Genomic DNA, 22,066 nt, shown 5'->3' with positions numbered 1-22,066 from the left:
GCCGAGTGTTAAACTGGCCTCCCTCTTAAATCGTAGCGATGGTGATCGTTTTTGCCCTACTCGTAGAGCGAGGTGGGTCAGGAGGTCCTGACAGGGGGACCAGTGTGGGCGAAAGCTGGGTGGCAGGAGTGAGAGAAAAAAGTGAGTTCTCTCTCTGGAAAAGTACTGGCAAGTGGCTGGATTCATAGCAGACCCCCACATGGGAGCCCACGTCTTCCTTCCACCCTCCCAGCCTGGGCCACCAAACCCACAGCATCTCATGCAAATCGTATGCAAATCGCCCCCCTCCCATCAGCCCCGCGGCACCCAGAGGAGCGGGAAGTATTCTCGGTTGGGTCCTTCCCTTCATTAATTTCCGAGCCGTAGTACATTACTCATGGATAATTAAGAGTGAGCTATTAATACAACATTTAATATTCAAGTGCAGTGGAGAGGAGAGGCCGTAAGTCACAGAATCCTATTCGACAAGGCATTGCCGTTTAGCAATGAGGTATTTTTTTTCGCCTTCCAGATGCTCGGGGCCGCTTGCTTGGAAGCGTGGGCCCGGGAGCTTCATCTATCGATAGAATACGAAGAAGGCCCTTAAATCACCGGGAAATCCATGGGAAGGGTCCGGTGGAGACAGCCGGGCAGTAATTACACCCAGAATTGTAACTGTGTCCACGGGGCATGGCCAGGGCCCGGACATGGCCCAGTCACCCCCACGGCGGGCAGGGGATTGATGGCGAGGAGGTGGGGCAAAGCTAGAGACAAAGGACGGAATGTGCGGATGTGACTGTGCGTGTCCACACCTGGGACAGGGGAGGGGTGGAGTGTGGAGCTGCTGGATTCTGCCCCCCCTCACCCCCAGCCCCCATGCCGTGTTCCTTCCCGGCCAGAGGCTCAGGCAGTCGGGACTGGCCCAACGCCCTCCCCAGGTGACCTTGAAAATAAGGCCCCTCCTGTGTTGCAGCCTCACTGATCTCCAGGATTTGACACAGAAAAGGAGCCCCACTAAAATAGGGTGACAAGCGAGATGCCTTTGAGCACCTCGAGGCCTCAGTGTCCAACGCCATGGAGTGGGCTGTCGGTGGAGCCATCTCTAAGACCCGGTTCTCAGCCTCCTCTGCCTGGAGGGGGCCGCTGGGTGTGGCATGTGGGACTGAGACGTACATGCCAGCAGCCGTCAGTCACGGAGGCCGGGTGGCAGGTGCGGCTGGCAGACCTGGGTCGCCTCCTGGGCCTGCTGCTCCCTAGCTGGGCGTGAAGGGCTGTGGATCTCATGGGGGTTCCACCTGCTGGTAGTAGGCGGCTTTGTTATGTGGCCGTGGCTTTGGCCGTGGGCTGACTGAGTGGCCCTGGGAGTGGGGATTGGGATGGCCCGTGAAGCAGGGTGGGGGGTAGGGGGACTGGCAGGGATGTGGAGGTGGAAGGAAGGCCCCTCTTCACCAGGTGTGAGCTGGGAACTTGCACGCGGATAGTCTAACTCTCACACCCAACCTTCCTCCACTTTCTGGGTGAAGTCACGGAGGCTCAGAGACGTGGCAGAACCTGCCCAGAGCTGCCCAGCAGAGCCCGGTTGGAGGACTCCAAGATCTCTGTCTCCAAGGCCTGTGCTACGTTCATGCTCTCGCCTGGGATCCAGGGGACTGCTTGCTGGGTGGCTGGGGAGGTGGTGCTAACAAGCTGGGGCCCAGAGTCAGAGTAATTAAGGTTCAATGAGGTCAGAAGGGTGGGGTCCCGGTCCCATAGGATTGGCGTCCGTATAAGAAGCGACACAGAAGAAAGGTCCCGTGAGAATACCCTGGGAAGGCAGCCCCCGCGTGCCCGGAAGGAGGCCTCCCTGGAAACCCAACCAGCTGGAGGCTGGATCTTAGACTTCAACATCCAGAACTGTGAGAAAATAAATGTCTGCCGTTCAGGCCAGGCAGGCAGCCCGTGGTACCTTGTCACAGCAGCTGAGCTGACTCATACACCTTGCGTTCCTCTCCCCCTTCCTTCTTGTCTTTTTCTTCCTTCCACTCACCCCTCCCTCCATCTTATCACCTATTCATCCATCCATCCTCCATCTATCCATTCATATTTTACTCCTTCCTTCTTCCCTTTCTCTTTTCCAATCTCCCACCCTCTCTCCCTCCTTCTTTTCCTCCATTTTCTCCGTCCGTTCATCCATTCATCCTTCTGCTCCCACCTTCCTTGTCTCCACCCCTCACTCATGCCACCCTGACCTGCTGAGGAGAGTTTTTTTGCTGCTGCGACACCCCCACCCTGCACCCCGGCATCGCCTGGAGCATATCACAGCCTGTTCCCGGGACTCAGCCCGGGGCTAGGATGGGAACCTCTTAAACTTCCCACCCATGGTCATCTCTCTTACTTAGTTGTCCCACGGGGGTATCTTGTTAAGTCCACTTAACTTACCCTCCAAATTTGATTAAAAAAAAACCCAAAATCCAACCAGCCGTGCGTTTGCACCCTGAGGTCCCAACTAGAAGATTAATTTTATTGACATAAATAGGACTGATTAAACCCCAACAGCTGCCCAGGTGTCTCAGGCTGCAGAGGCCAGAGCACGCAGGGCCGCCTTCCCTTCCCGCGGGGCGGCTGGCCGGCAGGAGCCCGGCACCTGGGGCTGGCAGAGAATTCCCAGCAGCCTCTCCCACCTGCTCCACCTTGGCCCTTCCCAGGCCTGCTCCATGCAAATCACCCAGGCGCCTCATTTGCATACACACCAGCTCATTTCCATATCCCCCAGCTCGGGTGGCTGGGCTGCCACAGGGCTGGCTGACAGCAGCCCCTTTTGTCTTCAGAGGCCATCCAGGGAGCTGCTCCTTCATCGGATTGGGGGGTGGGGGGTGAGGCGGGGGGAGAAAGCAAAGAGAAAGAAAAGGGGAGGGAGGGAGAAAACCCCTCCAGACAAAGAGACAGGCACCATCTGGGCACCAGGAAGAAAATGCTGCTGTCTGGAGTTTGGGCCCTGGGGGAGGCAGGGACGGAGGGCCAGGCCCGGGGGCTGGCTGGAGTGGGTCTGAGACTTGCCAGACTTGGCTGCCCGCCCGGCTTCGTCATCAGCTTGGCTCTGGCATCCTGGGCAGGTGACTGGGAGGCTGGTGCCTCTGTTTCCCCGTTTGGGAAACGGGGCCCTCACACCCGTGTGTGCATGTCGCCTGGCAGGTGGCAGCCCCGCTCCCGCTCCCGCGTCTGTTGCTGCGGCTGCAGACCCAGGGCAGGGAGCGGGCTGTGGAGTCTGCGCAGACGGCGCTGCCAGCACACCCTCTTCTGTGGGGCTGGGGTGTCCGGCTCCCCCTGCCCCTTTGTCTCTCTGCGCCTCAGTTTCACCCAGTTGGTGGGACCTCCAGGAGCTGGTTCCCTCGAGTTCTCCCCTCCTTTGGCTGTTCAGAGAAAAGCCACAGAACCCTTGGTGTCTGGTGATGACCATCATGATGGCGATAATGATGATAGTAGGAATGTTAACAGCATGGTGTGCAAGTGGAAATCCAGGCCTGGCCAAACCCTGTACCTGGATTTCCTCATGGCATCCTCGGGACCACCCCTGGGCCCGGGTTTGCCGCCATCTTCATTGTACAGACGAGGGCACGGAGGCCTGCACTGAGCCTCGGCCTGCCTTTCCTGCAGGCTTCAGAGGGCCAGGGCTCTCACCTCCTACAGGGATTGGCCTACCCTGTACCACCAGAGGATGAGCCGCATCCGTGCCCGGGGAGCAGACAACAGACCCTGCTGTGGTGCATGCGCGGGAGGGGGTGCCACTCTGGCAGTGCCAGGGTGCTTGGGCCAGGCCCTGCCCTATCTCAGTGGGTTGGGCCTAGGGCTTGGTAGGCAAGAAATTGGGGTTCCTTGGAGTGGGGAGAAGGACACAAATATCCGATCCTGTGCTTTGTCCCTGACCTTGTGACCACCCATCCCTGGCTCCACCTCTGGCACTGTCCACCCCCACGTCTCAGCAAACCCCCCAGAGGTGTGACTTCAAGCAGCCGCTCCATCTCTCCGAGCCTCAGCTGCCTCATCTGTAAAATGGGGATGATAAGGGTGCTTCCTTAGCCTTGCGGTGAGAATTGAATGAGTAACACGCATGCAACTGTGGAGAATGGTGTCTTGAGCATTTCATATCGGTGTTCATGAATTTGATTCATTCCTTAATTTGTGTCAAGGGTTTGTAGGGAAATACAACTTGCTCCTTCTGCAGGAGGTACTAGTATTTGCCTCAAGGGCTGCTAAACAGGGTCTCCCCCTCCCTCTCCCTTTTCCTCTCCCTCCCCTTTCTCCTACTATCCTGAAATCAGGAACAATGTCCCCCAAGGCAGGAACCAGAGGGTGGCTCACATGACTAGGGCTGGCGGACAAGGCCCTTTCGGGGGACTGGTAACTCTCCCACTATCTGCAAGGCTGGCTTCGGGAGCCTCTCTCTGGGCCCCCTGGGAACTCCCTCCCCTCCCCCCGCTCCCCCTCCCCCCTACTCAGAGGGCCTGGGGGGATGTCCGCAGCTCTCCGTTTGGCCCCCGTCCTCCCCACCAGTGCTTTCACACTGTCCCCAGGTTGCATTGCACGTTTAAATTTAGCAACATGCAAAGCCTTGTGTAACCCTGGCTGATTTATCTTTTCAATCCTGGCTCCCATGTGGGACCGAGGGATCGCTCAGAGCCTTTTGGAGGGGATAGCACTGACATGACCAGGAGTTAGGCAAGAGCCCCCAGAGTCCCCCTCGGGCTCCCCATGAACACATCCCGCTTCTTCCTCATTCCTCTTTTTCCCTGAGCATCCGGGCCACTCCAGCCCTCACCTCTCTGTAGGTCAGAGGGAGCCAGTCAGGCCAGGGGCGCTTTGCAGGGGTCAGAAGATACGGGTCTGAGACCTGGCTGACTTCCGAGTCTCTATGCAACTTGTTCAAGACCCTTCGGGTCTGTGGGCCTCCATTTCCCACCTACCCCGTAGGGTGTCAGCTCCTCTTCCGGTTGTCCTTGAGGGTGGCGTGAAGATGACATGGATGGGAGGCATCTGTGATCTCTGATTAACCGTCTTCTCTTGAATTTCCCAGAAGCCCTAGCGCTAGAAATCTTTGTTGATTCATCGGTCGCTGGGGGAGGGGAGAATGGGGTGGCGTCAGGGGTCCCCGAAGGGGTACATAGGAGGTATCATGCAAGTGGTGGCCCAATGGATGGCACCTTCCAGGGGTGACCATTTCTGTAATGCGGCCCGTCCAAGGTCACTCAGTGGCGAGGACCAGCTGGTCACTGTTTTCTCTGCTCTGAGCGCCTGGTCCCCGGGAGGGACATGGGCCCAAGCCCTGTGTGCACCCGCCCGGGAGGAGGAGGCCGAGGCCGAGGCCGAGGCCGAGGGATTAGCACCCAGGGGCACACGGCCACCTGAGGAGGCCGCCTGCTCCCTGGGAGCCAGCTGGTCTCAGGGGGGGAGGAGGCGGGAGAACATGACACCCCGGGACACTTGGTCCTGTCACTCCCGGGGGATTTGGTGAGCTCCTGGGGAGCCTGGTTGGGTACATGCTGTGCTGGGTGGCCGGGAGGTGGGGGAGCTGGGACATTCTTTGTGAGTCCAGCACCGTGCCAGGCACATAGCAGCTACTCCATATGCGTTTTTATATGAACTTAATAAACAGAAGCATTATTGACCTCCTCCTCTGAAACTTCACCCCGTCATCTCTAGCCGCCGTGTGTCCCCACCATGTCCCGAAATGCAAAAACCTGGGAGTCCCCCTTGCCTCCTCCCTTGGCTCACTCTCCACACGCCACCTGCCTCCAAGACATGACAGTTCTACCTCCAAGTGTATGGAAGCCCATGTCCTGCCCCCTCTCCCCTCTCCTCCCCCTCTCACCTGCTTCCTCTCTTGCTCCCACCACACTCTCCTCCACCAGTCTGCAGGGGGAGGCCCCCAAGGCCCAGCCCCTTCCAGACTGTCCACCTCCCTGCCTTCTCCTCCTCCTCCTCCTCCTCCTCCTCCTCCTCCTCCTCCTCCTCCTCCTCCTCCTCCTCCTCCTCCTGATCAGCCTGGCCCCGGGTGGGAGCCATTCAGCAGCCTCCTCTGGGCTGAGCCCTGAGGGACAGAGGCTCAGAGGCTCAGGGGCAATTTATGGGTTTGCAGTTCCCTCCTCCTGGCTCCTCCCAGCACTTGGCTCTCACCCACCCCCGCTGTATTTCACGCCCATTGAGATTGAGGGTCCTCCATGTTCCTGCAGGGAAATTGGGCCAAGAGGAGTTTTAATGCAGTTTTTATCAGCTGCATCACGCTCGCTTGTCGGGGGAATTACAGGTGGGGGTGGACAAGTGCTCCGAGCAGGCGATAAACTCCCTAAGTCTTTACTCCCTGCAAGAGGAGCTGTGGGCCTTGCAGACCTCAGGGAGGCGGGGGTTCAGATGGCTTTGAGTGTCTGTGTCTAGACCTTGCAAAGGATCCTGGGACTTACCCAGGTGTAACAGGTGTGGTTCGTTCATTCATTCATTCATTCATTCATTCATTCATTCAACCCGTCTTTAACCAGTGCTTGCCCCGGGCCTGGTCAGCTGTGGGAAGAGGGTTTGGAGGTGTCAGAATGATCACAGGGAGATGAAAAATGTCCCGTGTCCAGGAGAAAAGGGGACTCGGGTTGGAGAGAAGCGGACACACCTGGAAAAAGTTGTGGGGTGGAACCCACAGGAGCTGGGCATGGGCTCAAGGTGTGTGGCTTGGCAGGTGTAAGCAGAGGAGAGGACCTTGACCTCAGACCCTCAGGGGAGCGTGGGGCACGGGAGAGGCCATGGTGGGAAGACCATACTCCCTCTGGGCCATGTCTCATTGAATTTTTATTTCTTGGGCTACGCTGATATGAACAATCTCTTATACCAGCCAGGCAGGCCCACCGTGGCCCTCACGGTCCCCACTCCTGTCTCCTTTCCCAGCCGACCAGGCGCACGGCTTCCCTTGAAACATGGGCCTCCCCCCAGCTCTGGGGAGGGCGTGGGTGTGGGTGGTGGGCGTCCTTGGGCCACGGGGAAGGGGTAGGAGTGGTTGGGGAAGTGGTCTTTCTCCTTTCTCCTGGGCTACCCTCTGCTTGCGTCTGGGCTCAGTGGTATTTTATTGTGTGTCTCTCAGCAATGCTAATTCATTCCCTCTTGTGCATTTTTTCTCTCCCCGCTCCTTCCCTCCCTCTCTTTCCTCCCTCCTTCCATTCAATACGTATTCATTGAGAGCCCATGATGTCCCAGGCACTGTCCTAGGCACTGCGGATGCAGCAGAACGAGTCAGACCCAGGTCCCTGACCTCACGGAACTTACGTTCTGGCAGAAGCAAGACCCGTGATAAACCAAATAGGTCAACACACATAACCCGTCCGATGATGATAGAGAGGAATCAGAGAAGGCTGACGGGGGAGCATCGTTCCCCGGAGAGAACCGCTAGCCGGACCTGGATCCCCTCCCACCACGTACGTGCGGATCTGCAAAGGGTCCAGGCGCGGTGTGACCCGTTCTACACTCTCTACGGGCGCAAGCATCCCACAGGCATGTTCCGTGTCGCTTTCTTGGCTCGCCGTCCTCGTTTGAGAATGATCCTTGTTGATCCTCGACGCTCCAGTGGCCACACTGTCACGACGATAGACCGTCCGGCGGTATGAATATGTCACTACGTGTTGAGTCCTCCTCCTGCTGATGGGTGTTTAGGTTGTTTCCAATTTTTTTTTCCTCTTACCACCCAAGCTGGAGGACCTTTCTTGTACCAGCCACCCCCACCCCCCACCCCGGGCCCCCATGCCACACCTGGCGATATCTGCCAAACTGGTTAACACCCTGCGTAGGGGGGAGGATGATAAAACAAACAAAAAAAGCTTCTGATCCCAAGGCTAACTTCATCCAGGGCTGCTCCCAGCTCATCTAAGCCCGATTTCACACTCTACGAGGGAGATCTCAGCATGGACCAAGGTCACAGAGACCAGAGAGGCTAAGCAACTTCCCCAAGGCCACCCAGCCCAATTCAGGTGCAGAGCTCCTGAGCTTAACCACTGCCCTGCACTGCCTGGTCCCTTTCCCGGAATCACTCTCCGCCATCACTCTCTGTCATATCCCTCAAACATCCCCAGCTTGGTCTTAACTCTGAGCATTCACACCCGCTGTTCCCTCTGCCTAGAACACCCTTCCAGTCTCATCTCCAACGCTGTCTCTCAGGACCCTTCCCGGACCCTTTACTCTTTTCCGTTTCCTGTATTCACTACACGTGTAATCGACTCGTCACTTGGGTGATGGTTTAGCATCTGCGAATCCCATCGGGGCAGGCCCTTGATCCTGTTCATGTCTCTCTCCGTAGTGCTTAGCATTGCAACAGCATACAGTCGGTGCTCCATAAGTGATGTTTCCGCAGGGTGCTCGCTCCGTGCCAGGCCCTGGGCTGAGTGCTTTACAGATGTGATCCCGGTTCATCGTCGCCATTAACCTCTTGAAGTCGGGAGATGGTCCTCATTTTACAGGCAAAGGGGAGGGAGGGCGGCTCAGGGACATCCAGCAGCCTGTCCAGGGCCAGCCATCAAAGGCAAGCAGAGAGGGAATTTGAAACCAGGTCTGCCTGCCTGTGTCCCCACCGCCTTCACATGTCTCCCCGGACACTTGAGCACCACAGAATTTGCACCTCGGAGCTCGGAGATGACATCATTTCACAAAAGGGGAATCGCAGGCCAGAGAGGAACGGACACTTGCCCAGTGTCACACACAGGTTGGCAGCAGGCGAGGCCAAACCCCCATCATCTCCTGGACTCCCGGCCCCGGGCCACTCTGCCCCAGGCTCTCCCACCCCCTCACAGTGAGGATGACACGCGTGACATCTCTCTCTACACATGGGGGGCCGGTGGCGGGGGACATGGCCCGGAAGGCAAAGCGTGGTGGCGGAGCACGAGAGGCATGGATGAGAGATGTGTCTGTCCCCGGGGCTGGATGTTCGAGGCGGCTCCATTATTCAGGTCATGAGGCTGCATCCGCCAGGCGGGGGAAGGGAGGCCTGCTGCAGCCTGGACGGTCAGCTGGCCCGGCCGCGGGGGGCCGCAGGGCCCTGGGAGCTGTCACCGCTGACTGATGGATGGGGACAGCTTCCAGTCGCCGGCCATCCCCGCCACGAGCCCCGTGGCCATCTCTGTGGCCGCCCACGCTGGCCTCCCGCCCAGCGCCTTGCTTTGAACGTCTACAAGGCCTTTTGTTCCCGCAGCAGGGGCTGGGCAGGCGGCGTTGAGGGGCTCCTCTCGGAGGAAGAAGCTGCCTGCTGGGGCTTCCCCCTCCCCCTGACCCCTACTGCTCTCCTCTAATTACCTGTGGGCAGGAGGGGCCTGCCAAGGGGTCCAGCTGGGGAAGGGGATGGAGGGGGTGGCGGCTGGAGTAACCTCGCATTCCAGCCCCCAGATCACAGATGGGAAATGAGGCCCAGAGACTGCCACAGCCTTGCTCGAGGTCACACAGCAAGTCATGGGTAGGGCTGGGGCTGAACCCAGGGTGGTTAGACTCCCCAGGATAAGGGTCAGGAAAAAAAAAAACAACTGGTTTTGAACAGCACTGATGTGCCAAGCACTGGATACCCGCTGTCTCCTTGAATTGGACAGACCTGTTTCAGGCGATCTTTGCTTCCCAGCTGTGTGTCTTCAGGCAGGTTAACGCCCTTCTCTGAGCCCCGTTTCTTCGTCTATGAAATATACATACGTACTGAGGACCTCCTATGTTCAGGAGCACACGGAGACATACATTAGTCACAATCTCTGGCCTCAAGGATCTCTCTACCACGTAGGGAGACAGATGGGTCAGTAAAAAGCCAGGCACACGAGGTAAGTGCATTGGTGGTGGTGATGGGGAGGGGGGGAGCAGAGGTAAATAGTGGGAATTCAAGGGGGACCCCCATCCAGCCTGGTGTCAAAGAGGACTCCATGGAGGGGGCCTCCAGGAGGGTTCGATCCGGGGAGCAATGGGGAGCCATGCATGGTTCTACGAGTTTGGAGAGATCTCTCCAGGCTGGAGGAGCGGGGACAGAGCCAGGGGGTGGCAAGGGGTCTCCCAGGTGAGAGGTGACCAGCACTGGGCCCCAGTTCCTACAGCTTCACACAGAATGGGCTCTGAGCCAGGGGACCATGGGCGAGTCCTTCGAAAGCTAAGCATAGAGTTCCCTTGTGCCTCAGCAATTCCACTCCCAGGTCTGTACCCAAATAGTTGTCAGCGGGGACGCGGACAGATACTATACACCTGTGCTCATCACAGCACCACTCACAGCGGCCACAAGGTGAAAACAGCCAAGTACCCGTCTCAGACGAACAGACAAAGGAAATGTGGTTCCTCCAGACAGTGGACTGAGACTGAGCCATGAAAAGGAACAACATATCGCCACATGCTACCGGAGGGGAAGCAGCAAGAAAGACAGAGAGCGCATGGTTTCACTTTTACGAAATCCCTACAACAGGCAAAGCCAGAGACACAGAAAGCAGAAGGGAGGCCAACAGGGGCTGGGGAGAGGGGAGGAGGGGGAGTCATTGCTTTAAGGTGCAGACTTCCTGTTTGGGGTGATGGGAAAGTTCTGGAAACAGATGGTGGCGGTGGCTGCATGACATCGTGGTGCTATGAAGGCGCTTGATGCTACTTCATGGTCCACTTAGAATGTGGCAAGTGGCAAATTTTACATTGTATATATTTTTTATCACAACGAAAAAATTAATCATAGAATATATCGAAACCCACCGAATTTACACTTCAAATGGGCGGATTGTGCGGTCTGTGAGTTATAGGGCAATAAAGTGGTTAGAAACGAAACAAAATGATTGGGAGCCGTGCGGGGAAGGGGAAGGCACCTTTGGGGATTCTAGGGGGTCACAATGTCCCCAATTTGGCAAACGATGGCCAGCCGTCTCTGACTGCCCCCCCCCCCCGCCCCCGCAACCCCGTGGATGTATAATTTCCCCAGAGCCTTTGAGACATCCCAGCCCTGCTCCTAAGCTGACATGCTGTGTGCCCTTGGGCAAGTCACATACCTCTCTGGGCCTCGGTTGCCTGATCTCTACCTAAACTCCGTTTGCTGAGGGCTGACTGTGTGCTGGGCTCAGGGTCAGCATTGTCCCTTCCAGAGCAGGACCCAGAGGCCCGGAGCGGGGGAGAGGCTGGCCCGGTCTCCCAGGGCAGCCGTGGCCGAGCCGGCCTCAGCCCCGCTCCCATTGGCCCAGGGGCTCCCTGACCCGCTTCCCCGCCTCCCCTCTGTGTCTGTTTGGAGCCGGTCACGGATTTTGTTCCTCCTGCAAATGATCTCCATGTGTCAGGGATTGAGTTTCCCCGCGTCTGGCCCCGTCCCCCTGGGGACCCGAGGCCCCCCACGGTCCGATGCGGCCTGCCGGGCGGGGCCTCCCCAGCAGCTCGGTGGCTCCTGCTGACCTGGGATGGGGCCCAGGCAGGCTGGGGCCTGGGCATCTGGTTTAGCCATCAGAGCAGGGGCTTGTTTCAGTTTCACTGACCCATGGAGCCCCCGGGAGAGGGAGAGAGAACAGACTGGCAAGTGGGGGGGCAGTGAGGCAGCAGGGGGGTGGGGAGGGCTGGAACTGAGCAAACAAATACCAGCGCATTAATGGGGGCTCTGTGGCCGAGAAAACACACACACACACACACACACACACACACGATGAAAAGCCACCTTTCACACACCTATTTGCAGACCTTCATGCAATGCACCCTTTGCTCTAGCCATGCAGATGGCTTGCTATTTTCCATGCATGCTCCGTGCTGCCCAACCTCTTGCCTAGGCTGGTTCTCCCACCGGGAATGCCCTCCGGGCCATTCCTGCAAAGGCCAACTTTGCGATTTCCCACACCCAAGCTTCTGGGGACCCTCCCCTGTCCCCCACCTCATCCTCCAGTGGCGCCCCCTCTTCTCAGACCCGTTAGTGGGCAGGGGCAGCAGGCTGTGATTTTGAGCAAGTCCCTGGGCCTCCTTGAGTGTCCCGGTGCCTCCCCTCCCTGTTCGAAGGCAGCTCCGCACCTCCTGCCTCGCTGGGTTCCCATGGCAACCCCACTAGGAGTGTCTGTATTTTGAGGACGAGAAAAGAGGGTTCAGAAAGGTTTAGCAACTGGCCCAGGGTCACCCAGCCGGTTAGCGGGAGCCTGGATTAAACCCTAGCACCTGCTTCTGTTGCTGAGAACGACCAGCCCAAGAGTCAGACAGGCCTGTGTCTACTGCCCCCCAGCTCACCAGCTGGCCCCTCATGGCTCCCGGGTCCCCCTGAATTGTCACCCTGACAGTGGCCTATGATTTACAAGGGCCCACTTAGTCCCTGCCTAGCCCCTCTGGGTCTGAGCCTCCAATCTGCAGGCAGGGAAGTGTACTCCTGCTCTGGGGCCTCAATGCTGGGAGGGCAAAGGCGGTCCTGCTTCTCAGAAGGGGAAACTGAGGCTCAAAGGCGCCACTGGACTTTCCGAGGAGCCACAGCCCAGCCGGAGGAGGGCTGGGGTTCAAACTCAGGCTTTGGCTTTGCCTGTCGAGCCCAGACCGCCTGCTTCCACTCCGCAGGTGTGAACGGGGCCACGAGGGGGCTGTGCGTCTTGCTAGCTCCTCACCGATCCCGGGGGGCAGCAGAGCAGTCGTTAGGGCTGGGAGAAGGTTCCCAGGGCACTCGGGGCTCCATGGCTTCTCCTGCCCAAATCTCAAGTGGGGTGGCAGCTCTACTTCATCCATCAAATGGGGGACCGTTAGGACCCGCGCTGCAGGTGCTCACGGAGATAAGAAGGATGTAGGGTAAGATGCACCCCTGCTTCCACGTGTCCTTGTTCTCTCCAGGGGTTCTTGCTCTCTGTAACGCTATCGGTCATCGGCTTGGCGTGGCGTGGGGTAGGCACTGAGGCTGCCTTTCTAGCAGAAGCCTAGTTCATGGTCATGAGGATTTGGGGTTGGGTCGGGCTATGATACTGGCCTTGGCCGCTCCAAGCCTCAGTGTCTGCATCTGTGAAATGGGCTGATGCCCCCAGCCTCACCATTCTCCTATGATCACAGAGTCTTCAGCTCTTCTGAGCCACCAGATGCCAGGTCTTATGAAGGCCCACACAGGCCCCTCTGCCCCCAGCCCAAGGCCCAGTGGGACCAGCTTGTCCCGAGTGGACAGTGGGTGGGTTTAGGTTTCAGCACCCGAGTTTTCCAGCCCGTCCCTCCATCTGTACCGAAAATACCCGTGCAAATTCCCGGGGCCTCCCGGGGACACACCAGAGGCTAAAATAAGACCTGAAGTCAGCAGGAGCCTGTCCCTGGCTGCCGCCGATGCAGCCGGCCCCTGGGGAGCGCAACTCGCCGGGCACAGCCAGACCCTGAAACAACAGCCAGCCAAGTGGGTGCTGGGCTGAGCCATCTCCAAGCTCCGAGGGGTTTTAGGGTATAATTCCCCGCCCTGACCCCGACAGGCAGCCAGTGGTCTGAGGTGGGGCCTGGAAATCTGTTTTCCACAAAACTTCCAGAAGATTCTGCTGCCCTGGCACTGGCTGTCCACCTTCCACCGCCCTTGACACAGATTTGCACTTGTTTATTCACGCCGCTGTCTCACTTCTGGGTCTGAGTCACCTTTGCCTGTCTGAGCAAAGGCTTGTGTGGAATAAACGGATGCACGAACGAATGAATGAGCGAGCAAATGAGTGGATACCCAGCTCACTGGAGAATTCCGGACTTTCCTCACCCCTGACAGAAGGGAAAACTTTGGGACCCATATTTTCCTTGGCACCTAAGCTCAGTTGAGAGGCACGAGGAGGCGTTTTCTAGATTGCCGGGGGCCCCCTCCTCCAGGCAGTCTGCCCTGATTGCCATGACCCCTAGGCTGCCCTCACCCATCTCATGTGGCTCCCTTATGTCTCTCTCCCCAGCGCCCACCCCAGGCCTGGCACAGAGTGGGTGCTCAGTAACTGCCGATGAGCCAGAGGAATGAATGAGGGGCCCACCTGACGGGATCCTCCTCTGGCTTCGCTTCATGATGGTGGGGCGTCGTGGAAAAGGCCGCCCTCCTCTTGCTCCGCTCCCCCTCTTTTTCTTGGCTCAGGTCCCGCTGCATTTCTTTGAGTTCTTGGCACCTTGTGCAGCCCCCAAGCCTTTGCGTGTGCTGTTCCTTCTACCCGAAACTCCCTTCCCTCCAGCGCAGCGGTTCTCAACCTGTGGGTCGCGACCCCTCTGGCGGTCAAACGACCCTTTCACAGGGGTCGCCTAAGACCATCCTGCATATCAGATATTGACATGACGATTCATAACAGTAGCAACATGACGGTTATGAAGTAGCAACGAAAATCATTTTATGGTTGTGGGTCACAACATGTGGAACTGTATTGAAAGGGCCAGGAGGTTGAGAACCACGGCTCTAGCGCATGGTGCTGTCCCTGATGGTGCTCAGAGGCCCATGTTCTAATTGAAGCCGCCATCGTCCCACTTGCGATCCATTCCTGGCTTCTACCCCACGGACCTCAGTTGTCCCCATCTCTGCAGAGGGTCTGAATGTTGGGGCCCTGCCCCCACTGTGGTTGCCCTGCTCCCCCGCCCGGCCCGGCCCCTCCAGCCTGATGACATCTTCACCGCCCATCCGGCCTCAGCATCTTCTCCCGGCTGGTGGCTGGGGGGCCGTTATCTGGCCCGAAGCAGGTGGAGGGCCCGCGAGCTCAGGGCCTGCCGGCCGCCTGGTTTATATTTTTAACACCCGGCTCTCGGGCGGTGACAAGGTGTCTGCTAAGTGAGGTAATAGGCAATTGAGTGGGTTCCGCTTTGCCGAGGGCCCTCATAAATCACGTCTGTCAGGGGCCTGTGTCACGGTCCAGGGCAGCGGCCGCGCGTCGCCAATTAGCCAGCCTGCACCCGGTGCTGGACTGCAGCCCATCGCCGGCACCATGGCCTTGGCAGGGCCCAGGGGGCGTCGGCCCCACCCCATCTCTCTGTCCTCCCAGCTTGGCCCGGCCTTGGGCAGACGGGGAGGAGCTGACACGGTGCAGGGCCTGCCCTCAGGATGGAGGCAGCTGCTCTGCTCAGGAGGCCGTGGCACGACCCCCGCCAGTGTCTTCTCTCTGGGCCTCAGTTTCCTCATCTGTAAAGTGGGTGCATCTTAACAGAAGGAAGCGCTTTGTTCTCTGAGTGGTCATGCTACCTCGGCCACAATGATGATGATGGTGATAATGAACACTTGGATGGCTCTCTCCACCTCACCTTGCCTAGCTCCAAAATTTTCTTTTTGGGGGGACGAGGGAGGCTCAGGAGGGGTGAACAGCAGCTCAGATAGTATGAATGGCAGCTATGAAGGCAGAGCACTGCTCCTGTAATCACCAACAGTCCTGAGCGGTAGCCACTCCCATTTTACAGATGGGAACACTGAGGCACTGCTAGGTCAGTAACACAGCTGGTTTGATAAAAGGCAAGTCTGGCTTCCTAGTTCGGCTTCCTCTCCTGTGTGGCCAAATAGTTCCACCTGGTGCTTTGGGGGGGAGTGTGCCTCCATCTGGAGAGCAGCGTAGGCAGCAGCCCAGCAGATCTCTCCTTGGATATTGGGGGAGGGGGCGAGTCCTGTATCAGGAGGGCATAGATAGACCCTCTCTGAGAGCTAAGCTGTTGGCAGAGGGTGCTGACAGGGAAACTGGGGTCAGAGGGGGTGAGGAACTTGCCCAAGGTCACACAGCCAGTTGGTGGCAGGTATGAGACATAAAGCCTGCTGGAGTCTCTTGGGTGGGGTTCGAATTAATTCCTCAAACATTGCAGCTGATATAAAATTCAGCCCCAAAGCATACCAGCGCCTCAGAGAGCCTAACTTTCTTCCTGTCTGCAAGGTGGGGGTTCTCCTCCAGGCCTGGTTTTAATCTGGTCCCGGCATCGCCACTCAGCGGCCCAGTCCTGTGCCCTGGCTTCTCCTAGACTCACTCTGCTTATCTGTAAAGTGGGCTCATGTCAGTAACTGCCCCAGAGGACTGTGAGGACCAGGAGGAACAAGGTGAGGGCTCAGGCTCAGGCATAGTAGTACTAGATGGTGTCACTGTAGGTGATTTTTGTTTTATTCTTTTTATATCACTTTTCCCCCCAAGTTTGTATTTCACCAGCCAGGGGGCAGGGAGGCTCCCTCAGCAGGTGGTGGGGGCCCGGGCCTGCACAGGGCAGGTGCTCCTGGGCCTGGCCTCCAAGGCAGGAGAGAAGTCCTGAGGTCCTTTCTTAGAAATGCAGGCTCGCCTGGAGGGAGAAAAGTGCCACATAGATGCACACGTGCACACAACCTCACACACAACCTCACACACTTGCATCCTCACACTCACACACCCTCACACATACAATCTCATACATAGTCCCTCTCTTTCTCTCTCTCTCTCTCTCTCTCTCTCTCACACACACACACACACACACACTCCCTCACAGACCCACTGCCACAGAAACACAGATCCTTCACAAGACCCACTCTGCACATAGTTCTTAGTCCTACTGTGTGCTCTACACGGGGATTCTGAATAATCCAGACCCAGAGAAATGCCTGCCCCCTGACAATGAGCCCCCGAACCCCATGCAGTTGCACACACAACCTTACTCCCCAACCCCCACACATGCAGGAGGCCCCTGTCAGTCTCCACACCCCACTCTCCCCTCCACACACTCTCCCTGGTCCCAAAGCTTCCAGCCCCTTCCTGGGGGCTCAGAGAGCAAACAAGGCAGAGTGGAGATTCCACCCTCCCCCTGGGCTCCCCATACCCCCTCCTTGCTCCCCCTCCCCCACTAGCAGCCCCTCCTGCCTCCCTATCCCCCCTGCTAGCAGCCCCTCCTGTCCCCCCTGCTAGCAGCCCCTCCTGTCCCCCCTGCTGGCCTGACCAACCTTTGTGATGGGCAGGGAGCCTGCAGAGGCCCCAGGAAAAAACATTCTTCAAAGGGAGCTCGCGGCCCCTCCTCTGCGGCTGCACTCAGAGCCCCTGAGGACTGCCCTGAGGGCCGGCCTGGTCAAAATAGGGACAGAGGGGGCATCCGGGCGGTTGGGAGAGATGAAAGATGCCCTGGCCGGACCGACCCCAGCAGGACAGTATTTCCTGAATATTTTTGCCTCTTGTTGGAGACCAAACACAAGGGGCCCGCCAGGTGCACAGGCTTCTGTCCCTCCGGACCCCATCGGTCCACTGGCGGGCAGCCCTGGGTGGGGGTGGGGACCAGGGCCCCGGAGACTGCCATCTGCATGGCCGTCTTGGCTGCCTCTCCTCTCTGGGGGTCACCAGGGGCTGGGATCGATGCCGGGCCCAGCTGCCCAGCGGCACCCCATTAAGAGCCCGGCCTGGCCTGGCTCTAATTGATTAAGCTGGGGCGGCTGCATGGGCCCAGGTGGCAGGGCCTGGGCAGCCTCTGGCTCCCTCATGGCACAGCCTGGCTGGGGACAGGGGAGTGGGAAAGAAAGAAGGCACGGGGCGGGGGCGTCTGGGAGCCCCAATTAGGCCAGGAGCGGTGCAGCCTGGGCTGCTCCTAATTTGGTTTGGGATAATGAGCTGGGAAAATGAGCTCCTGTCTGCCTAGAGTTTAAACCCCATCTGGACTGGGCCCTGGGAATAGCCTCTTCAATCCCTGCCCTGTGGACTGGGGGGCAAAAAGGGGGGTGGGTGGGTGAGGGCTGGAGGTGCGGCGGCTCCTCTGGTGGGCACAGCACTCGACAGTGTGCAAACGCTTTCTCCTTTGTGCCATCAATGGCATCATCTCGGGGAGTGTGTGTGGGTGGGTTAGCGTTACAGCCCCATTTTACAGATGGACAAACTGAGGCCCGGAGAGGAGACACGAAGTCCCAGTAGACTCCTGGCTGGATCTAAGACTCGGCCCTAGATCTTTGCACACAGGAGCTTCTTTTCCTTCCTGAGATATACTTTTGGCTTTGAGGGTTGGCAGGTTTGGCCAACGGAACCACCAGAATGCCCAGTTCCATTTTAATTTCAGATAAGCAGCGAGTAGAACGCACTGATGTTTAAAAGATGATTTGTTCCGGATTTTATCCGGCAACACCGTTCACCGTGTCGAAGGGCCTTGGGGGAGCGGGACAAAGGTTGGAGGCAGTCAGACTGGTTCCAGTTGGTTCTGGCACTGTCTTCCCGTGTGGTGGGGGTGGGCAGAGTCGGTCCCCCTGCATCACCTCCCAAGGTGTCCTCGTCCTAATTCCTGGGAACTGTGACACGTTACCCTCTGTGGCCAAAGAGGCTGTAGGCTAGGATCTTGACACAGGGAGCTTATGCTGAATTATCTGGTGGGTGGGGCGTGGGGAGCAGTGTACACACAAGGGTCCTTATGAGAGGAAGGCGGGAGGGTGAGTCAGAGAAGGGGATGTGCGAGGAGGGAAACAGAGGTCAGAGGGATGTGCTTTGAAGACGTAGGATGGGGCCACGAGCCCAGGAGCCCAGGAGCCCCTCTGGAAGTGGAAAGGGCAGGGAGACAGTCTCTCCTACAGCTCCCAGGAGGAACGGGACTCTGCTGACATCCTGACGGCAGCCCCCTCAGACTCTTGGAATTCCGACCTCCAGAACCGGAATACATCCGTGTTGTTTTCAGTCACCAAACGCGTGGTGATTTGTTACAGCGGCAATAGGGAGCTAATACGGTGGCCTCGCCTTGGGTGAGTCGCTTACAATTCCTGGGCCTCTGTTTTCTCGTCTGTAGCCTGGGGGTGGTCCTCCTTTTCCCACAAGGTTGATGTGAGGTTTGCCCAGGGCCGAGCAGCCAGATGTCCCCCGTGGCTGCGGTTCGTGTGAAACCTCATGGGGTCCTGAGGGCCCAGCTGCGGCCTCCTTCCCCGGGCCCCTCCTTTGGCCCAGCCGGAGGCGTCCCCAGGGATTTCTCTGTGCGACTGTGAAATGCAGGTGGGATGCTGATGATGGGCCCCTCCAGCCTCCGGTGCAGAGGCCTCCACCTCTCGCGCAGGTTCAAAGTCTCGAATGTGAAGAGCTCGCGCCTCCCAGAACCCCGAGACCACGGCCCCTGGGGACACGTGGCTGTGAGTCCCAGGAGCCCCAAGTCCATGCCCGCGGCCCTGGGCTTATGCTCTGACAGCCAGCCCGAAGCTCCAGGACTGAGATGTCAAGTCTGGAATTTTAATCCATGACAAAGCGGGCGGTTTTCTCACGTTTCACTGTGGAAATCCTGGACTCTGAGCGCCCAGGACACCCCCAGACACCCCGGTCTGGACGGAGCATCCAGGATCCAAGTGGATGGGGTGACCTGGCCTGCGAGGCTTCCATATGCCACCCACTCCCGATTCCCCAAAGGATGGGGTACAGGCAAAGACCCCCCGATGTCCTCATGTCCTTGAGGGCCCCAGGACCCCCAGGAGAAGATGCTGGGGGTGTGTGTGTTAAACCGGATAGTGGCTGAGAGAGCTTTATAAACAAACAAACAATGTCGGTTAAAGGAATTGCAGACATCAGGCCATAAGGGGAGGGGAGAGGGAGGTTCTGGGGATGAGGGGCTGAGGGAGGGGGGGTGCCCTCTCACCTTACCCCGTGTGAAGGGGGCTTTCTCTGTGAGTACCCTAAGTTGAACGATGGCACGTTGGGGACTGTCTGTATTTGTTCCAGGCGCCTTGCCTTCCTCACCGCACACTCCTCAGCCCCTGGAACGGGCCTGGCAGAGGGTAGACCAGAACCCCACTTGCTGAATGAATGGTGAGCCTCTAGGACAGCGGTTCTCAGCCTGTGGGTCGAGACCCCTTTGGAGGTCGAATGACCCTTTCACAGGGGTCGCCTAAGACCATCCTGCATCTCAGATATTTACATGATGATTCATCACAGTAGCAACATGACAGTTATGAAGTAGCAACGAAAATAATTTTATGGTTGGGGTCACAACATGAGGAACTGTATTTAAAGGGCCAGAAGGTTGAGAACAGCTGCTCCAGGGGAAAACTCACTTTTTCAGACTTTGATGGAGACCACCTTCTCCCCCTGAACAGAAGAGGCCTGGGAGGAGACCACCCTCCTGGTCTGAGCCCCGGATCACATGCAGGAGAGTTGGAAAGGCGCCCCCAAAGGTCATCCAGCGCATCTCTTTCGTGCCCATTTAGCAGATGAGGAAACTGAGGCCCCCAGTAACCACGTGGGCTGCCCAAAGTCACTCTGCAACCCAGCGGCGGAGCAAGAACCGGCTTACAGGACGGACTCTTGCCTCTTGTCCAGGAGACCTCGGGGTCCGGGTGGCCACAGACGCCTTCCCGCAGCAGCGAGTGTGTGGTATTTCTGTCACGTTACTTAATGGCAGGCAGGTAAGAACCCCTCAGTCTCCATCATCTGCGCACGTAATAGGGAGGAGAACGAATTCAAATGTCACTCGCAACAATAAAGGAAAGTATTCTTAGCGCACGGCGTTCAGCGGGGCCGAGGCGAGGGCGCAGCGCGTTCCCAGTGAGTCACCCGGGGAGCAGAAGCCGGGGGATCTCAATTATTCCCTGACAGCGTCAGCGACGGCGTGCGAGCGCCCAGGTTATTTTTATACTCGAGGCTGATGGATACGCGTGTGCAAAGGTGAGTGAGGTAGGGGTGTACATGCGGGTTCCGGGCACATGCAGGTGTGCATGTGCATGAGTGCCGGGGAGAGGGTAGAGTGGCTTTGTGCAGGGGTGCATGTGTGCGTGCACACACACGCAGGTGACACGCACAGGTTTGGGCATATAGTGTGACCTGTGCACCCCCTGGACAGTCAGCCCATGAAGATGGGTTCCTTGTCTCGCTGGTGTCCAGCCTGGTGCCTGGCACAGAGCAGAAGCTTCATAAATGTCTGCTAAGCACATAACAAATGCCGAGCCCTCGCAGGTGTGGCCGCTGTTCTGCACCCTGTCCCTCCCCCTCCCCCCCACTCAAAGCCGCTATCTTCCTGACCTCCTCCTCTCCTTCATTGCATCCCCTTCACCCATGGTCCAAGCAGTGGCCTGGGGGCTTCTTAAAACTCAAGTTGGCCCGGCCGGCGTGGCTCAGTGGCTGAGCGTCAACCTATGAACCAGGAGGTCATGGTTCGATTCCCGGTCAGGGCACATGCCCGGGTTGAGGGCTCGATCCCCAGTGGGGGGCGTGCAGGAGGCAGCCGATCCATGATTCTCTCTCATCATGGATGTTTCTCTCTCTCCCTCTCCCTTTCCTCTCTGAAATCAATTAAAAATACATAAAACAAAGACAACAAAAAACAAACAAACAAGAAAATCCCTCAAACTGGAGCAAGTCGCTCTCCTGATTAACGAAACAAAAACAACCCTGTGGCTGCCCCATCTCGCCCAGAACAAAACCCCAAATCCTTTCCAGAACCTTCGAGATCCTGAGTGGGCTGGGCTTGCCTGCCTCATCTCCCACCGCCCCACTCCTGCCCCCTCAATTCTTCCCGGAGGCGGGGGGCGGGGGGGGGGTGGCCTTTTCCTGCCTCGCAGTCTCTGCTTAAATACAGCATCTCCCCTGGGAGGCCTTCCCTCCACTCTCATCTGCATTCCTCCCACCCCTGCCCTCGATTTTCTCACGTATCCGTTTCCCTGTTAGACTGTAAGCGCCGGGGCACAGAGTCACACCTGCTCGATTGTAGAGTGGCGCCAGCTGGCAGCGCAGCCCTGGGCGCAGGGCGGGCACCTACTAAGCCTGGGCAGGTGGCTGGTGAGTGGGCAGGTGGGGCATCCTCTTGGGCAAAGGTGCGGCCTGAAAGCTACCAGTCTGTTGAGCTGGGAGAAAACCCGCTCCCTGCCATCCCTCCTTCTCATGTAGCCCTAACCCCCACCTCTGCACGGGCTCTTACTTAATGCGGGTTTCAAGGGTTCCCATTTCGTTTCCATTGGACATCTTCTATCGCTGTTTGAATCGGAAATTTGCTGTACATGAAAAATAACCATCAGATTGGAAATGCCAGGGGCCGGTGGCTGCGGTGGCTGCGGTGGCTTGCCCTGGCTCCCGAGCCCATGCTGGTGCCCTCTCTGTTAGCGGTGGAAGCGCCCAGCGAGGTTTTTGGTGCTGTAACCGGGAGCCGGCGCATCTGCGTCATCCTGGCGGTCAATGCCATCTGCCTCACTGTCTGTGAACAGCCCTCACCCACCCTGTAGCCCCTGCTTTCCTGCCCGGAACGCCCCAGCCCAGGAGCTGAACACTTGTCCATCCCCTCCCGGCCACCC

This window comes from Myotis yumanensis, unplaced genomic scaffold (genome assembly GCF_028538775.1).
Source record: "Myotis yumanensis isolate MYYU_CA2020_CCGP unplaced genomic scaffold, mMyoYum1.0.hap1 SCAF_19, whole genome shotgun sequence".
In the NCBI taxonomy this organism is placed as follows: domain Eukaryota; kingdom Metazoa; phylum Chordata; class Mammalia; order Chiroptera; family Vespertilionidae; genus Myotis; species Myotis yumanensis.
The sequence above is the reverse complement of the archived record's forward strand: the minus strand, read 5'-3'. Positions refer to the sequence as shown.